This window comes from Rhagoletis zephyria, unplaced genomic scaffold (assembly GCF_001687245.7).
Source record: "Rhagoletis zephyria isolate East Lansing unplaced genomic scaffold, Rhagoletis_zephyria_1.1 Rzeph_scaffold_00027, whole genome shotgun sequence".
Classification (NCBI taxonomy): Eukaryota; Metazoa; Arthropoda; class Insecta; order Diptera; family Tephritidae; genus Rhagoletis; species Rhagoletis zephyria.
Window position 1 is genome coordinate 444,378 of NW_016157111.1, and position 24,337 is coordinate 468,714.

Genomic DNA, 24,337 nt, shown 5'->3' on the forward strand with positions numbered 1-24,337 from the left:
TTGCAACAATTCTTTACCAAGAAATATGTTTATGATAAAATTTTGGAAAATGGGCGTGGCACCGCCCACTTATGATCATATATATATATCCCGGTAACCGTTCTACCAATTTGTACGAAACTCGGTGTGGTTATTGTACTTGCCACATAGAAGCAAAACGCTGACAATGATTGAAATCGGACTAAAATTACGGCCGCTTTTCATATAACGGTAAATTTCAGAAATGCTTGAAACTTCAATATTTTGAAATTTAAGGACGCTAATTTACTCAAAATTGATACACCCCGGCTTACCATGTAGCGGTAGCTTTCGGAAAGGTGAAAAATATATATTTAATACTTGCGCCGGTTATTTAATGTTCGGCTCCGCCCTAACTTAGACTTTCTTACTTCTTTGAGTTTTATTTTTTGCTCGGAAAATAATAGTTATTTTTTGAGTTTTATTTTTTGCTCGGAAAATAGTGGTTAGTTCTTGAGTTTTATATTTTTTATTTTTGCTTTAGAAATAATCATTATTTCTTGAGTTTAATTTTTTGATCAGAAAATTATACTTAATTTTTGTATGTTCCTTTAAGCAATGGTCGTTCCTTTTGACTTACGAGCTCTATTGCCAAAGCCGCTTATACGGTTGACAAACGGGCTCGCTTATTTGCATAAACAGGTTTTATTTGCTTTGACTCATGCATTTTCCTCTTTAAAATGCGCATAAGCAGCCGAACAAATGCACAAAATTTTTGGGAATTACCTCGGATCCGGGCAGTTTTCGTTAACAACACTGGTAAAACTGGCCAGCTATTGTCTTTTGTACAAGTAAGCAAACAAAGCACGCGAGTTTCGCGTCCGCGGTTGCCGAGTTGTAAGAGTTCCGGGCTACAAGCTTGTAGCTACCAGGTTCGATCCTCGGTTGGAGCGATTGCGAAAACATTGTTTGTTTTTATTATTTATTTTATATTTTTTTTATTTTATTTGATCTATATATGCAACTTTATTTTATTTTCATTTGCTTTATTTTATATCACATTTTTTATTTTACTTTTAGTTAATTTAAATTTTTAGAGTTGAATTTTAATAAAAAGTCACCAACAACTAACTGAAAGCAACGTAAAAAAATATAGAACTTATAAAAAAAAGAATGAAAACGAAATAAATGAAAATTCAATTGGCCGTGGGACTCGAACCCACTACCTTGCGGCTCGTTTATCCACATAACTGCCGTCTTTTAGGTCAAAATTGTTATGTGCATATATGTGCCAGATTATATGCATAAGCTTTCCCGTCTGTCACAGCTTTAAGCTTCTTAACCTCACGGATAATTAGCGTATGCGCGAATTGCATTGAAGTTTTAACGCCACTGTGGTGTGGGAATGAAAACACAGAGAGCAAGATACCGGGGCAGAAACAAAAGCTCTGATCCAGTACTCCATGAACTTACAGGATTTTACACGAACTTGCAGAAAGTTGCAGGAAAAATGTTCCCCTACTCCAAAATCCTCCAAAATCCTGTAAATGGGAGCGACTTTTGGAGAGTTGTGTAGAGAATGAAGTTGCAAGATTTTACCCGAACTTTTTCTTCTCAAGTGTCAAGCAATCACTGGTTGACGTTTTTACAGGAAAAATGGTTTTTTTGTTCCCGTACTTTTTGTTGTTACTCACTTTTTACTCTCACTTCAGAGAGTAATTTTGCTGTTTGACAGTTTTACAGGATTTTTCACGAAAAGTATTGGATCAGAGCTAATGACAAAGGCAACCACAAAACCACAGACACTTACAACCTACAATATTGAAGGACAAGCCAATGATAAAGATGAAGAACCGGACAAAGTTAAGATAAACAAGTAAGGAAGTATAAGTTCGGACGAAACCGAACTTTTTATACCCGGCGCACGTATTAAATATCGTTTTTTCACCTTTCACCTTTCAGTAAACTGCATGATAAAGAAGAGTATTTTTCCCGATGTCAAACAGTTTCGATAATATGATATATTTTCAACATATTGCTTTTTTGCGCCAAGGTTGCTAAATGTGCAGAGTTTGGTAGAAACTGATAAACCGGGTACCGAGATTCACATATGTAGGCGTGAGTGGGCGGTGCCACGCCCATTTCCAAAAAATTTCCCTAAATAATATTTTTTGATAAAAGGTCATTTCATACATCGATTTTGAGTAAATTAGCTTAAATAGTAACTTAAAAAGTAATGATTATTTTCCGACCAAAAAATAAAGCTCAAAAACTAACCATTATTTTCCGAGCAAAAAATAAAACTTAAAAAAGTAACGATTATTATCTGAGCAAAAAATAACCATCATTTTCTGAGCAAACAATAAAACTCCAAAAACAGCCATTATTTTCTGAGCAAAAAAAAACTGAAAAAAAATTATTAAACTCAACTTTTATAAGTAAAAATTTAAAAATAAAAATCAGTGCCGGTAAAGCTATTCCGAGTAATAAGAAATATATTGGCTTACGCCATATGCACGTAGCATTTCTCTTTCAGTGTGATTTTTTAAGTTGAAATTTCAAAAATAATCCTTATTTGCGGTCCCTGCTTTTAAACTATCAATGTTTCTATTTGCATAAAATTGTAACTGTCTGCTCGATTATAAACTAATTTTGTACATGAATATGTATTGTATTTTGAAGTGAATTCTTTTCGTTATTTTTTGTTAAAATACATATGTTATTTATTTTTGTAGCGGCAATAAAATATTCGGAAATATTTTTAATTGCTTATTTTACTTGTTTATAGCGCATATTTCAGAATTTCGAGTGCATGTTATATGCGCATATTTTCAATTTTTTGGTGCATGAGATTCCGAGCTATAGTTAAAAATGTCAAGCAAAGCCATACAGTTTTTATGGCCTTTACAGTCATCCCTTAATTGGAGAGTTGAACATTGCGTTTTGTAACGTCAGCGTATGTCCCCGTGCTATTGGGAGAAACAAAGTCAAAACCCTAGTATTAGAGCTAAAAGAAAATCCCCCAACTTCAGATTGAAAAAGGTAAAATCGCCAACCTGGTAAAATTGAGGAATTACTTTTGTACAATGTACGAAACTTTCGTTCATAATACGAACACACTTTTCACAACGAAATAAGATTTTACGAACCATTCGTAAATATAACTTAAGGCATATTTTAGGTACAATTTACGAAGTCTGTCGTTAATTTCATAAAAAAGAATGCATTCGTAATATTTACGTATGGTTTTAAAATTTACGAAATCTACAATTCTGTATTCGTACAATTTACTAAATACTTTCGTACATACATAAATGTGTTTTTAAATTCTTACAGTATACAAATATTTTCGTACAGTATACTAAATTACCGGCAGTTTAATATTTCACCATATTTTTATGTACCGCGTGGTCCTGCGAAATTACTGGTTGGCTACTGTGAGACGTGTGTATAATATAATTTTAAAAGTTCTAAAAAAGAATTTGCTGTCAAACACAAGCCAGCAACAGACGCACTACTTAATGAAATTAAAAGTAAGTACATGTACTGCAACTAGCCTTTTAGACGCCTTATAATTTTCCTTTAATTTATAGTCGTGAAGGAACCAAACATCGAAGAAGCTGCGAATTGCCCAAGTGGCTCCACACAAAAATATTATATTGTTTATATCTTATTATATTTGATAAGAGCTTTGGTTAATTTCATAATTTAACACATTCGCTCAATAAACTTTATTGAATGAAGGCTAAGCAATAAAAAAATATGCTGTATAGAACGTATTCGTATGCATATAAATAGGAGACTTAAGTTTTATTATAAGTAAAAAACCTTTTTTATTAATAGTTAGAAAATTGATTTTTTATGACAGTTATACACCGAGGGAAATAATGCATAGTAAAAATGAATACTTTATATTTGATTATCGTTTAAAAATGTTCGTATTTAAAAATAATATTTTCATACAAAATTTATTACGCACGTATTTGACTGTTCACATCTGAGTATGNCCAACTTATGACCTTATTTAATGGTCTCTTTTTAACCAACGCAAAATTTGCAAATGTGTTAGTAAGATAAATGAGAATGTGTTAGTTTCCATCACACAATTCTTGTAGGGCTGTTATCCGTACAAATCGCGTGCTGTGGTGTTGATGGATATTCAACATTTGAAAGCAAATGTATATGGCTGGGTGTAGCTAAGTGCGCAAAGATGCTTGCCACGGTGACAGGTAATAAGGTCAATGGAAATAAGGTCAATTGACTTTATTTCCCACTCTGGTGCGGAATAAAGTCAATTGACATTATTACCTTTTCGAAAGCGAAATAAAGTCAACAAAACTTTGGAAATAAAGTCATTGACGCTATTTCCTCATTCAAATGGAAATAGCGTCAACAATGCTTAAAGTATGTCGATTCATAGAAAAAAATGTTGTTCTTACAATAAACATTGCCCCGTAAGTGTTGTTTTTTAATAGAAGAAAAAGGCTTTTGCCAAATCCTCAGTGTTGTGATATTAATCCACACACAATCATGAACTACCACCAATTGATTTTTTTAAAAAAAATTTAAATTACGAATATGTAAAAACACGATGCGAAAAACTAAACGCCTGCGCACAGCTGGAATACGAGAAATATTTGAAGAAAGAGTGGAGAAATGATCCATAACTTGCAAAACATTTTTCGTTTCTACAAAAATAAAGCGAACACTATTAAATTGAAGAAACAGTACATGTCCAAAAACCCCGGAGGAGCACTGAAAGAATTCTGTGTTTTAAATTAGCATATTTTGAACGAATTCGGAATGTCTAAGGTGGAAAAGAACCCAACTTTTCTATAAGGAAACAATTATAAAAAAAGAATTTTCTTACACTGTATTTATGCCTCCGCCAGCAGTCATTTAAAAGCAGCTAAGGAGAACGACGACACTACTTATTAGATGGCACATTCAACGAGCCAATGTGCCAAAATGCGGGTATAAACAATTATTGATTATTTAATATCGGAACCGAGATCATATAAGTTAATTGATTGGTTTTCACACACTTTTGAAACACAAATTATATGCTTTTTTACTGCAGACAAGTTGTTGCCCCAAAACACAGCAGAAATCTTCCAATCAGGGCTGCCAACTATCCTTAGTTATGAGGTGCCATATTGAGGATAAAAAAGTGCCAAAATGTGCCAAATAGAAAAATAAAAGTGCCAAAAAAGGTGTAATTCCTTTTAATCATTCACATTTAGCAATAAAATAAAGCCACATTTTCAAAACAAAAGTGCAATGATAAAATAAGATAAACCAGTTGAATAGCCTTTATAAATTAGAAAATTTTAGTTGAGAAAAAGAAGTGCACGCAAAGGATTTCACAAAAATGTATTGAAATGTTATTTTTTTTACAAAAGTGCCATTTTGGCACTTTGTGCCAAATTGAAAAATTAAGTGCCATTTGAAGTAAAATAGGAACAAATGGCACGGTTTGAGCCAAGTTGGCATCCCTGCTTCCAATAACTTACAAATATAAAAATGTGAAATATCGAGGGCTTGAATTCATTAATACCCTCTATCTGCAATTTGCACAAAAACTAATTTGTGATTTTAGAAACCATCTGGGACTTATTACCTGTCGTTATATAAGGTAGCATTAATATCACTGATGACAGTTAAAGCTTAGGTGGATTTTTATATCAGAATCTCATCTTTGTGAAAAGTGTGCAGATAGGGGGTATTATTGAATATAAGCCCTCGATGTTTAAAATATATAAAAATTTTATTTCAACGTATACAAAAAATAAATCTACCTGCGTTACAGCACGTCGGGAGAAGGGGAAGGGGGGGCCGGGGGGCGCGGCGTAGCGTGACGTGGTGTGCGCGCCGGTCGCGCGGGGTACGCTTGGCATTACGTATGGTGAACTTATAAGACAATTAGCTTAAGATCTGGCAACTCACTGTAAGTATTACACCACTTAGCTTTTTTCCCACATTAAAATCTTACCTGCTACACTGAGAAGAAGACACATGGTTTAGTCATAGTTACCAAATCTTAGTTGAGGCAACCACGATTTGGTTTGAGAGCGGAACATATTCATGGTTGTGAGCCACCCCTAAACAATGCTGAGCGCTCTCTGAGCACATTTGTGTTTCACATACGAAGAGCGCCAGCTGAGCAATGCACTGGGACTGTGGGACTTCTTGAATCGTTTGAATGCGCTAGTATGCCGACCATTGCATAAAAACGATTCAATGAATGAGACTGTGTGCGTGGAAATCTGTTCGTATATGGGTGAAACACGCGTGTGGTCACCAGTGATCGGACGTATACCACTTTGTGGTAAATCTGCCACTTTTTTGAGCATCTACCACACTAGGTCTGAAATCTACCACATATTCGCGTTTTTGAGTAGTTTTATTTTTGCTCGACATAATTTTCTTAATTTCAAGAGCAAAAATTGTCCAACACTAAACACTAACAACAGGCAGAATGGGAGGATAAACTAAACTGTAAAATAGTAATTTTTTTCAATATTAAATTTTTCGACATCAAACGTGGTTTTATTGTGTTAAATTGCAAAATATATGATTTATAAAAATACTTAATAGCGAAAATGATAAAAACCGGCGATTTTTGTGAAAGTATTAGCAAATTTCACTGCATCTAAAATCTCTAAAGCGCTGTTTACTTTTACTTGAGAATTGTCAAAATCGGCAAATCCCAAGTAGCGGTTTCTGGAACGAGCCATATTTTTTTTCTACGTCGTGATGTGATAAAAAGAAAAGCTAGCAGCACTCCGCAAGGTTGCAGAAATCTTTCAAAATAGCTCTGATCCAGTACTCCATGAACTTACAGGTTTTTACACGAACTTGCAGGAAGTTACAGGAAAAATGTTCCCGTACCCCGAAAACCTGTAAATGAGAGCGATTTTTGGAGAGCTGTGTAGAAAATGAAGTTGCAAGATTTTACCCGAACTTTTTTTTCTAGTACTTTGTACTCTCACTTCAGAGAGAAATTTTGCTGTTTGACATTTTTACAGAATTTTACACGAAAAGTATTGGATCATAGCTAATATGTTCGAAACTGTCAAGGAAAAAAATTGCCAAAAACTCAGCGCAATTTTTAGCAACTTCAATCTTGCACTTTAATATACTAAAATTAATTTTGTTTTAGATTCTAATAAAAATGTTGGCAATTTAGGTGAAACCTTGTAGAACTTTTTTAACTTTTGTACAAAGTTTGATCTAAATCCTGAGATCTACCACAGTTTTTTGAAACCTACAACACTTTTTTCCAGATTCTACTTGACTCTACAGACAGAGATTCTACAGACTTGTTTGTCTCAGTCTCAGTTTTGCCATCGCCGCGAGTTGTTTCGGTGTGCGCATATTTATTTAAAAATATAAAGTTTGATGCCAACCGGGGTTTCTCAGTGAATATATAATTCATGTGAATTATAATTTGAAAGTACCTATTTAGCCAAGGAAAAAGCAAAGCAGTATACTAAAACCAGAACTTCCAGCCGATATTGACCTGGGTTTTCGACTGCTCCTGTTTCATCGTTTCTTTTTAGAAAATTCTTACCACCATATACATATGTATTATTTACACTAGTAGCTATTTATGTAAATATGTATGTAGTTTTTATGCTTAATATATGCAAATAAAAGAAGAAAGTAAACAGAACAACCATCGAGTAAATTTTTCTTTGTGTCAAACTGAAACTTTTTTCCCAATAATAAACGGTTAGCTGATTCAAGTCTACAGCAAGTTCATAAAATTAATTGAAAACTAGTATCAAACAAGGCATTGTTTATATTTGCTCAACAATGATTTTATTCAACTAACAATATCAAGATAGTCGGTTTGAAATTATTAACAAATATACATTTGCCCCAACTAGAAGTCTCAAGTAAATTGCAGACTTTCGTGAACTAGATATTTATTACGCCATATCCAACTATGCCACTTGGTCACTATAACCAAATCTTGGTTATTATAAATAAACCTTTTTCTGAGTGTAGCACTAGCGGGACACTATAAAAACGCGATCCTCTGTGTGCTCGACTTCACTTGTTGGAAGCCGTGCACACGAGAGGTTAATTACTCACACAAATCCTGAGCTATTACTCGTTTGTCACAACCAATTAATTATTTTTTGACAATAAAACCACAAAAGTTCTCTAAATGTTTAATATTTTTTTATAAGAGCCTGGCTTGATATGCAACAAAACCATATAAATCCCCTTTTCAAAATATTTGACAGTTTTTTTTTGTTGGCGATGCTAGGAATTCTCTCTCATATAAAAAAAAATTGTCAAGCACACTTTGTATGGGAAAAAATTCGTGACACCGTCAGCAAAAAAAATTCTTAAAAATCAACGGTATTTTGTAGCCAATTGAAACTTGCACTTTATTATCCTAAAATTGAATGTGCTAAAAATTTGGATTAAAAAGTTTATAAATTTGGTGAAAATTTGTCGAATGTTTATAATTATTGTATAAAGCTTGAAGAGGGGATTTATATGGTGTTTGTTGTATAGCCAGCCAGGCTTTTATGAAAGTACTAGAAGACCCGGCGAACTTCGTCCCGCCCAAAATTAGATTTTTAATTTAATCATTTTGGTCCAACATTTTCTCCAACAGTCCACGTTTACGATTTCCATTGGCACATTCATCGGCTAGGATTATGATTTGGTGGTCGTTTGCCGCCTTAAATAAACTAACGAAAGTGTTATGTCCATGAAGAAGTTCCCTCGCGGCAACAATGATCCGGATCTATAGTGAATTTGCCCTAGAAACTTTATGTTATAGTTGGTAGCAATTTCAAAATGGATGCGTATCCTTGTTCAACGGAAATACAATGTACATACATAGACTGAGATGAAATACCTTAAAAGCCAGTTTCACGAAAGCAATTTAAGTGAAAAATTATTTTTTTCTGTCAGGTTCTATATTAGATTCATTGGTAGTTTTAGATTTACAACTGCACAACTCAAACCTGGTATGTCGGAATGAAGCTTTAACGCATAATAATATTGGCAAATCTCATCCATTGGGCTAATCGTAATACACGAGAGTTCGATATACTCAATGGTGCAACAGGTCGATTTAGTCTGACATTCACAATTGGACTGACTTTACCGTTTCCAATACATGCTTGGAATATTCGTCAAATCGGATCATAAAAAAAGATATTTTTATTGAGCTTTGTACCACGATTGTTTATTAGGAAAAATTGAAAAAGCAACAAAGTCTAAGCGGTAGAAGTTATAGCAGCTATTTCGGAGATCACCACATCTCCTCATCAGACTTCATTTTTTTCTAGACTTCAGCAGGGATCGAAAAATTCGATGTTCAAACTCAGAAGCGTTAACCACTGAGCTATGTACATCCCGTAAACTCTTGTTGCTAATTCATTTTCCTTATTCAACCAACTACTATCAAGTGCAGCTGATTTGCCGCTATTTAAACTCGACAGCGTGGTTGTTGTTGTCAATTCTATACATCCATTTGCTTATTTGCTTTTTTGTATAGTTTTAAGGCAGGCTCTTCCTAAACTATGTATTTGTCAATGTTATTGTGGCTTATTAACATTTTAATTTTTAATATTTTTATTGAGCTTTGTACCACGATTGTTTATTAGGAAAAATTGAAAAAGCAACAAAGTCTAAGCGGTAGAAGTTATAGCACTATTTCGGAGATCACCACATCTCCTCATCAGACTTCTTTTTTCTAGACTTCAGCAGGGATCGAACCTGCGAATTCGATGTTCAAAGTCAGAAGCGTTAACCACTGAGCTATGTACATCCCGTAAACTCTTGTTGCTAATTCATTTTCCTTATTCAACCAACTACTATCAAGTGCACAAAGCTCAATAAAAATATTAAAAATAAAAATGTTAATAAGCCACAATAACATTGACAAATACATAAAAAAAGATTTTTAGTAATAACTCCACTCCAGCGCCAACTGGAACTCCAATAGCTCCATAACTATGCGATTAATTTCATATATGTATCTCCACTCCAAGTTCCAGTACTCTACCAAGAACAATTCTAGAGATATGCAATAAGAAAAATTCTACTTGTATGGGAGGTGCCACGCCGGTATAAAGTTCCAGTTAGGGTTGCCACCATGGGCGTAGCCAGGCAAGTGCAGGGTTGCTCGTATACTGTATATAAAATAGTACCCTGAAATGCCAGCTTAATAGGGTTGAGTTTAGATTTTGCTTCACACTTTCTTAAGTTACATTTTTAGTACACTGGTACAAATGGTTGTGCGAAGTTATGCGAAGTATGCATAATCAGACCCTTAGGCAAAAAAAAAACGGTTAAATAATTTAGGCACACTAACCCATTCTCACTTTTGGTTCACGCTTGTTTGCGGTAGTGCCCACATCTGACCATACCCTGTGGGGAAAATTTCTAGTTCTGAACTTGTGCGCTTCTAGTACATTTAGACCCAGTACTGGTTCGCGATAAATCTCTTTTGCATGCAAGCAACTGGCGAATTCAACATTACGATGTCCTAGGAAGTGTCAATTGCCCCCCGCTGCATCCCTTTTTCGATAGTTCCGAACTAGTCCTATTCTATAGTTCCGAACCAGTTCTAAAATCGACAGACCAAAGAAAAAAGGGTCATGATTTTTCAATCTTTTTGGTTTTTCCGTGTGTGCGATTTTAAGTTATTTTGGAAGAAATGTAAAGTGTTTTGTGATATAATATTACCTTTCATTTTGTGAATTTGGTGCAAGCTCTAATAAAACAGTTGCATGTACTATAAAAAGAAACGCAGGATGTAAAGTTATACCTTGGGTTTATTAATGCAATATATACATATAAATACTTCTTTCTTGCTTACAATGTTGGTAAAATGAAGGATGTAATTAAGTAACTTAACAACTTAGATACTCAGAATTTTGTAATAATTTAAATTTCAAATTCAATTTTGCGCTTTTCTTTTGCGAATCTCTCATTATCCTTTCAGTGTCAATTTCAATATCTAAGTGTACGTGTAAAAGTGCTAGATCTATGTCTTTCTTCATTCATGGTACTACGCAACCATGTTTTTAACCGGCGAAGGGTTGCAAAACTTCTTTCGGAAGTGGCGTTACTAGCTGGAAATGTGACCAGAATGCGGAGAAGTTTGTTAATCAATGGAAAAGCATATTCATCGCATTTACCAAGAACTTCAGCTGCTGATTTTCGGAATGGATTTTCGCTTTCCTTATTTGTCCATCGTTCCAACCACACTTTATACTCTCCTTCCAAATTGATACCGTGGTTTTACTAAGAAAAGTTCGTATCGTTTTCCAAGCGATTTTACACGTTCGGTAGCATTATTTTTTTCGCTAGGCGTATTATATTCCTCAATTTTAGATGGAAGTAATAAATTCAAGTAAAAAATGTTTAATGTCTTTTCGGCAACATTTCTCGTAGATCGAAATATTATCCAATATCGGTATAAATATTGCCTTTCGATAATAATCTTCAGCGTTAGACGCACGTCTATTCGCTCTCCGAGGAAGGACAATGTCAAAATCCAATTCCTTGGCGATATCGGTAACTTTTGAAAATATTTCAGAAAAATGTGTCAGCATTTTCTCTATAATTTCGAAAAGTATTCACAGTGCCATTGACTGTTTCCCTAGCACGATTCAAGTCAAGCGAGGGCGCTTGGAGAAGTAAACTTTTAATTTGTAATTTTTTAATTTAACTTTTTAATTTTTATTATATTTTTGAAGTCATTAATATTTTTATGCGCATATAAATGTCTGGATACACAGTTCAAAGTGAAATTTCCTACATACGTGCACCGCTGAAATAAACAAAAAGTATTATCAGAAAGGTCGCTTTGACATACATACATACATACATTCTTAGTTTCTACATACCCATTGCTTTAATTTTTCACGTTGACGAAGAGTTTTACACGATTTCTTATTCTATAAATAATCTTGTTGCAAGCTTAAAAAATGGTTACAATTGAATATTAAAAAAAACAAAAATTAACAATTTTTGTTTTTGAAATTTCTTGTTTGAGGTAATATTTTATTCGAAATTTTGCTTTTTCGAGCTCTGGGAGAGGGGGCGATCGCCCCCATCGAACACCAACCCCACCCACCCCCCAGTGTATCCACCACTGACTCCAACTCCACTTGGAGGCTCTTTTTTTGCAATGGTATTGCTTTTCCTATTGTCAATACATATCTCGAATATGAGACGAATCGGACCATAATCACGGTTTTTAGTAATAACGCGACTCCAACGCAACCCTCTTTTTTTCAATGGTATTGTTTACCCTATTGTCAATACACATCTAAAATATGAATTGAGTCGGACCATAAATACGGGTTTTGCTAATAACTCCTTTACAGCGCCACATAGAGGTTGTTTTAATAGTTATTCTGCTATTCGGAAGGTAGACTAATTCAAAAAACAAATATAACAAACATAAAAATCGGTCCAGCCGTTCTTGAGTTATAAATGGTGTAACTATATACAGATATTAAACATAAAATACACCATGGAAATATAGCCAAAAGTCTTCAAAGTAAGGCGGGTCTATTCTAATGACCGCCAGTGTATAATCATTTGATGAACAGGAGAAACTGATTTTGGGAAGTTTGAGTACCTACCGAAATTAAGCAAAAGGTGGTAGAACCATCCACTTAGGCTTAATTTAAGGCCTGGACTTCCGACTTCAATCCCTGAAAATACCATTCCTGCTCCTTGACCCTAAGGTCACCTAAGGTCATTTATTGAACAGCCGACACTGATTTTTACACATTTTTTTTCTATTGCATAATTTTCCAGTATTTTTTTATTGTTGGACGATAAAACGTAAATGAGTTTAGGTGACCATCAGGACAAGGTGCAGGAATAGTATTTGATGTAGTTCTAGCTTTAATTTAAGCCTAAGTGGAAGGTTCTATTACCTTTTGTTTCCTTGCAAGAGGTTCTAAAATATTGCAAAAAACACGATTTTTTGACACTTCCACCACGTTTCTCTCAAAATCTGGAGCTAATGGAAACTTTACACTTACGGATTCGTACTCAGCACAAAATTGTCTATCAAAAACCTCTTTAAAATTTGCCCCACCAAAATCGGTGTTGCCCTGTGTTACCTACACTAATAACATAAAGAAAAGCTCCTCCTTTTTTAAGAGGTGATCTCGAACTGCAGAACTGAACCGCTCAGGAACAATTTACTACAAGAGTGTGCAATTGCTGGCTTATGCCGATGACATCGACATCATCGGTTACGAAAACCGCGAAGTCTCTTCTGCCTTTTCCAAGTTGGATAAGGAAGCAAAGCGAATGGGTCTGGTGGTAAACGAGGACAAGACGAAGTATCTCCTGTCATCAAACAAACAGTCAGTACATTCGCGCCTTGACATCCACGTCATTGAAAAAGTTCTGTTTTTTATTTTGCGTTCCGAATAAATAAAAAAAAAATTCCGTATGTTTCCAAGGCAGTTATAAAATGCGTATAATTCTCGTCACGAAATTGATATAATAAATTTTGTGTTTCTAGTTCAGCTTTCGTCACTCGAAGATTTTACCTCAAATTATTATTTGATTAGAATTTACAAAAGAAATTTCACAACTAATTACCAACTTTGCATAATTTTCTATTACCATTTTCGTACGAAGGTATTACATTCTTCCCCTTTCTCCGCCCTTCGTAAATGCAATCTTTTGTAAGGGAACGTCAAACCGTAATACGTGAGTGCGAAGAGCTTGAAATGCTGGCCGACAGGAAGAATGCCCGAAAATTTCACCAAAGAGTTTGGCGACTTACGGAAGGTTTCAAGAGCAGGGCGTACTCCTGTAAGAACAACAATGGCGACCTAGTAACCGATGTTCTGAGCGTACTTAAATTATGGAGGGAACACTTCTCCGCCCTACTGAATGGTAGCAGCACGGAAAGTTGTGGAGATGAAGAACCCGAGCCCGCAGTCGATGATGACGGAGTCGACATTCCACCGCCTGATTATGACGAGGTACGAATAGCAATAACGCGGCTCAAAAACAACAAAGCTGCTGCTATTCAAGTACGGCGGCGAGGAGTTGATAAGGTGCATGCATCAACTCTTGGTCAGAATATGGTCAGATGAACGCATGCCCGACGACTGGAATTTAAGTCTGCTCTGCCCAATCCACAAGAAAGGTGACCCCGCCATTCGTGCCAACTACCGCGGGATCAGCCTTCTAAGCATAGGTTACAAGGTCTTATCGAGCGTATTGTGTGAAAGACTGAAGTCCACCGTCAATGAACTGATTGGGACTGATCAGTGTAGCTTTAGACCTGGCAAATCCACCATAGACCAGGTATTCAGAATACGCCAAATCTTGGAAAAGACCCCCTAGAAAAGGATCGACACTCACCACCTATTTGTCGACTTTAAAGCCGCTTTTGACAGCACTAAAAGGAGTTGCCTATACGCCGCCATGTCTGAATTTGGCATCCCCTCAAAACTCATACGGCTGTGTAAAATGAGGTTGAGCAATACCACCAGCTCGATCAGAATTGGGAAAGACCTCTCCGAGCCGTTCGCCACTAAACGGGGTTTCAGGCAGGGCGAGTCCCTTTCATGTAACTTCTTTAATCTGATGTTGGAGAAGATAAGAGCTGCAGAACTGAACCGCTCAGGAACAATTTACTACAGGAGCGTTGCTGGCTAATGCCGATGACATCAGCCTCCACGGCTAACCCCAGTCCACCTGAGCAGTCCCACACAAACACCACAGCACAACAACATAACACAATAGACCACACCACAACGGCACAGACCACAGAACACACACAATCGCACCACCACTCACACGCCGCCGACAACAACTCCTGGTTCCTCCTATGATCTGCACGGTATGTCAGACTAGGATATTCCGTAATGTTACATCAGTCAAGCTCAACACCTGCCTTGGCTGGTGCCACTTTAGGGCATGCTCAGGTCTGTGCACCACGCGAGATTGGACGAGGAACTTCACGGGCCCGTGTTGCGCTGCTCGGTCGTAGACCTCAACAGCGACGCCTGCCACCACCACCACAGGGCGGCAACCACCTCAGCAGCGCACACAGCCAACTACGGCACGACCACACACATCCCTCACACCCCGCATCACCACACGTCTCCCGAACCACATGAAGCTCCTTCAATCAAGAGCAAGATCGGGGAGATTACTGTCTTCATGGGAAGGCATGGCATATTGATAGCTGCGGTCCAGGAGACGAAGTTGCACAGAAATTCAACACTGTTGTATTGTGCCGGGTACAACGTGCACCGTCGAGATCTCGAACGGTATAATGGTGGTGGCTTAGCGTTCATTACGCACCACACCGTGCAGTATCGTGTTATCGAATTAGACATCGGCTGCAGGGATACCACCCTAGAGTGTCAGGGCATTGCTATCCGGTAAGGCGATGTTGAGCTCGAAATATTTAACGTTTATATTCCCCCTGTCACCTACTGCAGGCAGGATATCACCCTGATATAGGTGCGCTCCTCAGAGGTAAAAACCGTGTGGTAGTGGGCGACTTTAATGCGCATCACGATCTTTGGCACTCAAGCCTGTCAAACGATCGTAGGGGAACTGACTTGGCTGAGCAGATAGACGATTCGACATTCTGCACAATGAACGACGACGCACCCACCAGGATTATGGGTAACTGCAGTAGCTCGCCAGACATCACAATAGTCAGCGCTGGTCTGATAAACAGCATACCATGGCGACCTATGCTGACTTTGGCATCAGGGCAGGTGCATAGTCATCTCGATCGATAAACCAACCGACTTTGCTTCCGCGGTGCACCGAACATATATCAACTTTTCTAAAACACTTTCGCTGGTCTCCCCACACCAACCGACGTCCACCTTGGTGAACGTAAGGTCCGCAGGGCTGTCACCGCTGCTGCCGCTCGCTTCGTACCGGCAGGATGTATCACCGACCCACGCCCAAATTTCCCTTCTGAAGCGGCTGTTCTAGCCGATGAGCGTGACAGCCTTCGTCAGGCCGATCCCGGAGATCCCCGTATCAGGGATCTCAACGCGGAGACTCGACAACTAGTAAACGTACACGACGACAGAGTCGAAATTTCCTTCGGCGACCATGCTTCGTCGGACCCGGAGCGATGCGCGAGCTATTTTAGCCGGCAGTTCATACTGCATCCTCCGGTGGACAAAGCCAAGCGTCGAGTGACCAGAAGGCTGCACAAACTGCCAACAACTTGTGCCCCCCTTGCTTTCACTTGCGGTGAAGTTCAGGTGGCCATCGGGAAGGCGAAAGCCTCCAAAGCCATGGGTCCCGACGGAATATGCATGCTGATGCTGAAAAATTTGGGTCCTGCGGGGGTAGCGTACCTAACGGAGGTCCTCAATTTGTCAATGGCCACTCTCATCATCCCAGACATCTGGAAGGTGGGGAGAGTGGTCCCACTGCTCAAACCGAGAAAACCTGCCAACCTGCCGTAAAGTGCACAGCACGACAACAGCACTTAACGCCATAAACACTCAGATAACTCAAGGCCTTAACCGTAACCGTCCCTGTGAGAGAACGATCCTAGTAGCGTTGGACTTGTCAAAGGCGTTTGACACTGTCAGCCATTCCACGCTACTTGAAGATATAGAAGCTTCGTTTCTCCCACAGAGGCTCAAACGGTGGTCGGCAAATTATCAGTGGTCGACACTCGTCGGTAATGTTTAGAGACTAAACGAGCAATCTTAGGACAATAAAACAGGGGGTTCCACAGGGTTGTGTCCTTTCCTCACTACTGTTTCACTTTTACATTTCAAAGCTCCCTCAACCACCAGAGGGAGTCTCGATTGTCTCTTACGCCGACGATTGCTCGATCATGGCGACTGGGAATGGAATTGATGATCTGTGTTCGAAAGTAAACGGATATCTCTCTGAACTTTCTCGATTCTTCACTGCAAAGTGTCTAGCCCTCTCCCCTGCGAAATACTCTGCGACCCTGTTCACAACCTCGACGAAGGAGGTCAGGCTTCCGCAAGGAATTCACGTCGATGACACACCAATTCCGACGGTGAATAGTCCTAAAATACTCGGAGTAACATTCGACAGCCTGCTCTCCTTTTCTGCGAACGCAACCGCTATTGTCAATAAAGTACAGAGCCGCAACAAGGTCCTCAAGTCGCTAGCCGGCAGTACTTGGGGCAAAGACAAAGAAACGTTGCTGGCAACATACAAGGCAATAGGCCGGCCGGTTTTGAACTACGCAGCGCCAGTGTGGTCGCCAGGGACTAGTAGGACGCNAAGCACCAGTGTGGCCGCCGGGGACTAGTAGGACGCAGTGGACGACGCTACAGACGGTATAAAACACAGCACTTAGGACAGCGACCGGATGCCTCCTGATGTCACCAGAACACCACCTCCACGACGAGGCGAAAATGCTCCCAATTAGGGAGCACAACACGATGCTCTGCAAGCAGTTTCTGGTTGGGAGCCACAGATGTGGCCACCCAAACCAGCCGCTTGCAGAGGAGCCCTCGCCGAGGCACGTCAGGAGGCATATATATGAACTGACGGACGTAGTCCAGAGGTTCATTAAGCAGCCTCTGGACCCGTTAGCTCACAAATAGGCCCTGAACGGCGTTCACAGGGATGCAGTCTCGAGTTATGTAGACTCAAGACCTGTGAATGCCGTTCTAGGCACACAAACACCGGACATTGACGCGACGGAGCTCCATCTGCCTCGGGAGACCAGAACAACAATAGCCCAACTTCGCACTGGCTACTGCAGCAGGCTAAATCCTACCTGTGTAGGCTAAATGCGGATGTGCCGAACGAATGTCCGGCATGCGGAGAGACCCCTCACGACTCGAAACATCTCTTCGCATGCCCAGAAAACCCCNCGACGGAGCTCCATCTGCCTCGGGAGACCAGAACAACAATAGCCCAACTTCGCACTGGCTACTGCAGCAGGCTAAATCCTACCTGTGTAGGCTAAATGCGGATGTGCCGAACGAATGTCCGGCATGCGGAGAGACCCCTCACGACTCGAAACATCTCTTCGCATGCCCGGAAAACCCCATAACCCTAACGGCTACGTCCCTGTGTACCGACCCCATAGAGGCTGCACGCTTCTTGGGGCTGCCGTTAGTGGAACTCGACGACAACGACTGAGATATCAGTCGATCTGGGCGGGGTTGTTGTAGTCGCTACAACAACAACAACAACGACATCCGATGAGGCGGCTCTTGGAGTGTTCGAGAAAAAGATTTTGCGGACGATTTACGGGCCTTTACGCGTTGGCGACGGCGAGTACCGCTGACGATGGAACGATGAGCTGTATGAGCGACATGGACATAATGCAGCGAATTAAAATACAGCGGCTCCGCTGGCTTGGCCATGTTGTTCGAATGGACACCGACGCTCCAGCTCTGAAAGTATACAACTCGGAACCCGCTGGCGGTAGCCGAGGAGGAGGGAGGCCCCCACTGCGATGGAAAGATCAGGTGGATAAGGACTTGGCTTCGCTTGGCGTTTCCAATTGGCGTCAGTTGGCGCAGAAGAGAACCGACTGGCGTGTTTTGCTGAACTCGGCCAAAATCGCGTAGGCGGTTACAGCGCCAAATAAGAAGAAGAAGTGGGGCGCACACCTCTGCTTTTTTAAGAAGTTTTACTTCTATCACGTGTACGGTGTTGCACTCGTGCTATTAAACTAATGATTTTTTCTCAAGTAGTTTTGCTCAGTGGCAATTTATACATTTTATGTAAGTAGTAGTGGCACATTGGGTGAACTAAATGCATTCATACATACATATTTATCCATTTTCAATTTGAATCATAATATGTCCACAACAAGAGGTTTCCCAGATATAAGCTATATACCAGACGAAAGCTAAGGTTTTGGGCTAAACTTGTAGAAACTTATAGTGAAATCGACCGACCAGTTTATGAGAAAATGCCCGAAATCTCTATTTTCAGCAGCCCGATTTTTAGTTTTCAGGCGATAACGTTATGACATATTTATATTTTATAAACGCAAAAGACAGCGTTAGATAGCTTGTTTTAAGACCCTTCTACTTATATCCACTTCAATGGTATGGAATGAGTAGTGCGACCTCAGTGGTAGTTTAAAAAATTGCCTTTTTCGAATTTCAGGCACCAGCCACGCCCACAAAGGCCTACGAATCGAAACATCCTGGAACAAAACCTTCCTAGTTTTTTTGGTACTTTAATTTTTGAAAGTTTGAAAAAAAATAAATGAAGGTGCGTACAGACGCTACACACATCGCAAAGCATCTCGTAGTGGAGACAGGAACCAAAATACATTTAGCTCTATATCTTTCCAACTAGTAGCCGGAACTTAATATATAAGGTATCGTTTGAAAGGTGTTGCCCTATAGAATAACACCAAATATGTTTGGTGCATCCACATACCCCCTTAAACCGGCAAAAGCAAAAAAATGTTTTTCGTTTCGCAACACTTTAGCCAAATTTTTAAGAATCCGGTTAGTCGTTTATGAAGCTTGACTACATTTTCTGGACACAGTCCGCAAGACTTTTCTAACGATACCTCAAACATGTCGATTGGACGTCTGGATAAAAACTTCCAAATCTCATGTACATATATACATACATATAAGCGAGTCATTTCAGCATGCTACTGTAGCTGCTTTCGTCACTCGCGTACACTGCCGTACGCTGTGATATATTTACAGGAAATCTGGCATTTTAAACGAAATATTACTATATCTACGTGAATTACGTAATTTATGTGATATTTAGCTGTATAAAAACTGCAAAAGGACTCAAAATTAGAATAAAGCTACTATGAGATTTATGTAAACATCCAATTTAAAAACAATTTATGTTTTTATCAGTTGAATCTGTTTCATATGCATATACAAGTAAACATACATATTGCACAAAAGCTTATACTTCTATTTCACACCAAAGCTATACTTTTTCCAAATTTGCAAATAAGCAAGACGGTGCCACTGCTAAGGGAGCGGTGCGAGAGAGACAACTGTCAGTTTATCGAACCTTGTATTATTGAATCATGATGAGAAGTAATATTTTGAGTGGCATGGGAGCGCTAAATTTAGTTGAACGCGTGCATAAAACAGTACTCAGACTACATGCCGCCCATTGTACTGTTTTCATGTCCTTTCTATTCCGTATTAAATCTGCACGATTTGCAAATAAACCTAAGCAGATTTTTGGGTGTCAAAGAGCTCAGGTGTTCGTCTCTCAGCACATCGCGGCCAAATGTCTCATCCCTAATTTTTGCAAAGGCGGGGCAGAAGCACAAAAAGGGTTCCACCGTCTCATCCTATTCAAGGTGGGATGGGCAAATGGAATTGTCATGTACGCCTATCACAGTCAGGTGTTTTTTCCACGTGAAGTGACCAGTTAGTAGTCCAAAACTTTGTATGCAGTCCCAATCATTGCTGAGTGAAGGCATCCACACACCTGTGCGATTCCGTCGGAGCGGTTCCGCACCGTTTTTGATGCTACAGAGTTGACTGCTTCGAAAACGCAAGTACGCACACATCTGTGCGATTCTATTGCAGGGAAAAATGTAATTTTGTAAACAACCGAAAATATTTTTTTACAAAAAATTAATTCTTAACATTTTTACAATAAACATATTTCGCTTTCTTACGTTAAATTTTGTTTTAATATTATAAAATCCTTCTATTGACCTTTTTCGTTCTCAAAATGCGGCATTCTGCGATTTCGGCACGACAAAGAGAAGAACTGTGAATGTTCGAATAAATCGCTGCAGCAAAATCGTACAAGGGTGTGGTTCCTCATTTAAAACTATGGTCGGCATTGTAATTTTTGTCGGAACAGATTCGCACCGACAGAATCCCGTAGCTGTGTGGCTCCTCATTTAAAACTAAGGTTGGCATTGTTGTAATATTTGTCGGGACAGATTCGCACCGAAAGAATGGCATAGATGTATGGATACCTTTAACCCGGTTTCTGATCGTGGCTTCGATGGCCGAAGCTATAACTGGTTGCGGATCGAGAAAAGCCTCGTCTAAGCCAACTCTGGCTAAATGGTCAGCTATGTCATTACCAGGAACTCCCGAGTGACGTGGAACTCCGAGTACAGCAAGCTGGTTATGTTTACCAACATCGAGACTTGCTTGCCGAACTACATAGTTGGGAAGTACTTAGCTGAAGGGCTGGGTAAAGCCTTAAGTGCAGCTTGGCTGTCACTGCATTAACCTCCTGTCCCTCTACCTTTTTTCCACTATGTAGTGCATGGTCCCCAATAACTTCGAAAAAGACCCGAGATCCTGACCCAGAGTCAGTTTTGGAACCATCAGTGAAGATTCGACAATCTGTGATTCCGGGCACAATGTTGGAATTAAACCAGAATTAGCCTCAGGGATATCAACATTCAGCCTTATAATGAATTTTCATTTCGTGTGAACTCGTTCACATTTCGCCCATGCAGTTCAGCTATTGTATGTTGAATGTTCATCCTGCGAAATAGTTCACTTCCAATCATTTTCATGCTATCGTATACCGTATTCACGAGTGAAATAACTGTAACTGGCAAAGTTAAACCGCAAAACAATTGTTAATTTTCAGAAATGTACGAAATACTCGTACGAATGTTCAAAACTGTTTCTTTACTGAAATGTAATTTAATGGCTATTATCCCAACTTCGAAATTTCTATCTGAAATGCCGTTCACCCGAAATCGCCGGTAAAACTTTTCATCGAATATTCATGATAAGGCTGATTATAAAATCCCTTCAACAAAGGTAATGGTGGCGTACTATCCTGTGGCAGCAATTTCCGCCTCGCCCCGCTCAGTGTTAAATATATATACGAACATCCGTTTATTTTTAGTTTGCAGATCGCCTTTAAGGTTTCCCCACGTATGAAGACACAAAGTAACGGAAATGCAGCAGTGCCTCAAGAGCACTATACACTGCTCAAGAAAATTAAGGGAGGGTTTAAATTTAGGAAATTAATCCTAAATAAAGAGGCTATCCGATCCATATGCCGGCAACAAGTTTTTTTCCATTTCGTAGACCACAAAAAATAAAAAATAAAATCGTAAAATTATTTTTTTTGCGCTGTCCGTCAGAATTACATGACACCCGTAGCTCCTAAAAATTTTTAGCCAAGAAAAATTAGAACCGTAGAGCCTCAAAATCTTTTTTTTAAATCTCCATACGACCATTTTTTACTAACATACGGTTTGTCAAAAACCACCGAAAGATTTGGTTTTTTTCTCCCTTAATTTCTTGGAGTAGTGTATTATCTGCCTATATTGATAGATAAAGCCAAGCAACCATTTTTATTCTTTACTATCGAAGCCAAATAAATTTTCGTGGACCCCTACTTACACCTCTTGAATCCCATATTTTTTCACGCCAACGTAGACCCTCGTCGAGTCTCTCGTGGACCCCTGGGGGTCCACCTGGACCACTTTGGGAATCGCTGCTTTAGGCAAACCGATATTTGTTTCCATTAGGGCCGTTTGCACCATGTCTAGTTAATTCTAACTCCCAGTTAAACATCTTTATCGACGTTATCGACACCCATCATATAACATGTGATCGATAAAGCAGTTAACGTGCTTAACTGAAGGATGTACCTCCAGTTAGCGTTAACTAGACATGGTGCAAACGGCCCTTAATGTGTTTCAGAGGAAAATTGTTTTTGCTTTTGATTAAAAAAAGTGAAATGGAGTAAAGTAAATATTTTAAGGGCCCTTTTAAGGTGACGGTTAACACATATACGCTGGCAAACTTTCAATTTCCTTTCTACAGATCGGAATTTAGTTGAAAAATGTGAATTCGCCTGCCATTCAAAAAAAAAAAATTAATTTAATCCATTAGAAGCACTTTTTAACAATTAGTTCATGATTGGAGTCTTTATGCGCACTTGCCTGCTTTACCAATATATTTTTGTGTTATTTTTCTATTTATTTTGCATACGCACATAGTACATACATATGTAGTTATTAGTTATCTGTGACTTTTACCCGTACGAACGACTGAAATATAGTGATAATTTTTGTACACAAAATGTTCGGTTCATTCCAAAACGCCAAAATACAAAGCATCAGTTTTTTTTTATTTCTAAACCGCACTAGAAGAATTCTAGCTTGAGCAACCTAGTTGAAAATTAGCATCTAACGTTAGTGCGCACATCGGGCATTACAATCTGCTCAGGTTTAGAAAGAAAAGATACTGACTGTATTTTGATGTTTTGGAATTCACCCTATCTTAACATTATCACATACATATGTGCATACATAAACAAACGCAAAAATATATATTTAAAATATAGGTTGCATATATGTATGTACATGCACTCTCGTTGATATTAATTTGATGACTCACTTTGTAGTTACGCCGGCGCACTGACTAACACGAAGCTTTTATTTTGTCGTAATCGGAAATAACTTTGAGAAATCACTCTGTCACAAAGCTTGATTGTGCGGAAGCGTTGTTTGTACCGGAACTCTAGTAAAATACTATGTATTCCTCGCTAGCTGTGTACAAATTCGGACGCGGAATTTGATAATCTCAATCAGAACAACATAAATCAAGACGAAAAGCAATTTTGTGATTCGCGTTTCCGTTCTGACCGTTGCTCTGTCGCAATGTGTTCGCGTTTGCGCCTAGACTGAATCCGAAAACACGTTATTGAAATACTTTTATACCCAACAGGAGGCTATGACATGCAGGTGACAAACGATTAGAGGCCGCTGGACGGTGTACAAATGGCAGAAGAGAGTCAGACATTAACTTCAAGCGTTAATTTGTGGGCATCAGACGAGTAAACTGGATAAGCTCTTTAAAAAAACACAGCTACTGTATTTACGAACACGCTAAAATATGCATCAAAAAACGCCAAATTTCACGTTGATCACGCATACAAGTTTTGATTATACGAGGGTCACTAGAAAACTCCGCCTGAGGACTAAGAAATAAACAAGTTGTGTCGGTAAAAATGGTCCTATTGGTTTTCAATATATTCTTTAGCATGATTTGTACACTGTTGCTCACGCTCTACTGGCGGTGAAAATCGTTGTCCACGTTGTTTATTTTTGATGTATGAAAAAAAAAATGGGAGCATGTAGTCCCTACGCGCGGAAGAAGTCATGTTTAATAGAGAAAGTCTTATTCGCGAAAGTGGACGCGGGCCGAACTTACCTATGCCGACATTTGACGGAGCAGGCTGGTTCAGCAGCGTCAAAGTGATGAGTTACAAAGGGTAAAGTGTGGTTAGCATGGGTAAAAAGAGTTTTGAAAGGTCTCCAAGACCTATGAAAGGGGCATCCCTCATTAAATCGCGGCGAAATTCCATCAATACCGAAGGCAAAGTACACATCCTTCTCGAGGTGAAGCCGGAAATGCGCTTCCCCTGCTGCAAAGATAAA

At 39.0% G+C, this 24,337-nt stretch overlaps 1 protein-coding gene across 1 annotated transcript in view; it reads right to left on the reverse strand.

The window, feature by feature from the left end:
• The window catches only part of Mmp1 (Matrix metalloproteinase 1), a 404,544-nt gene extending 380,976 nt beyond the window's left edge, over positions 1-23,568 (reverse strand). Inside the window, exon 1 of the mRNA XM_017616709.1 lies at positions 23,295-23,568. The gene's annotated coding sequence lies outside the window, so the exon portion shown is untranslated. The remainder of the gene's footprint in view (positions 1-23,294) is intronic.
• Positions 23,569-24,337: the final 769 nt, after the last annotated feature.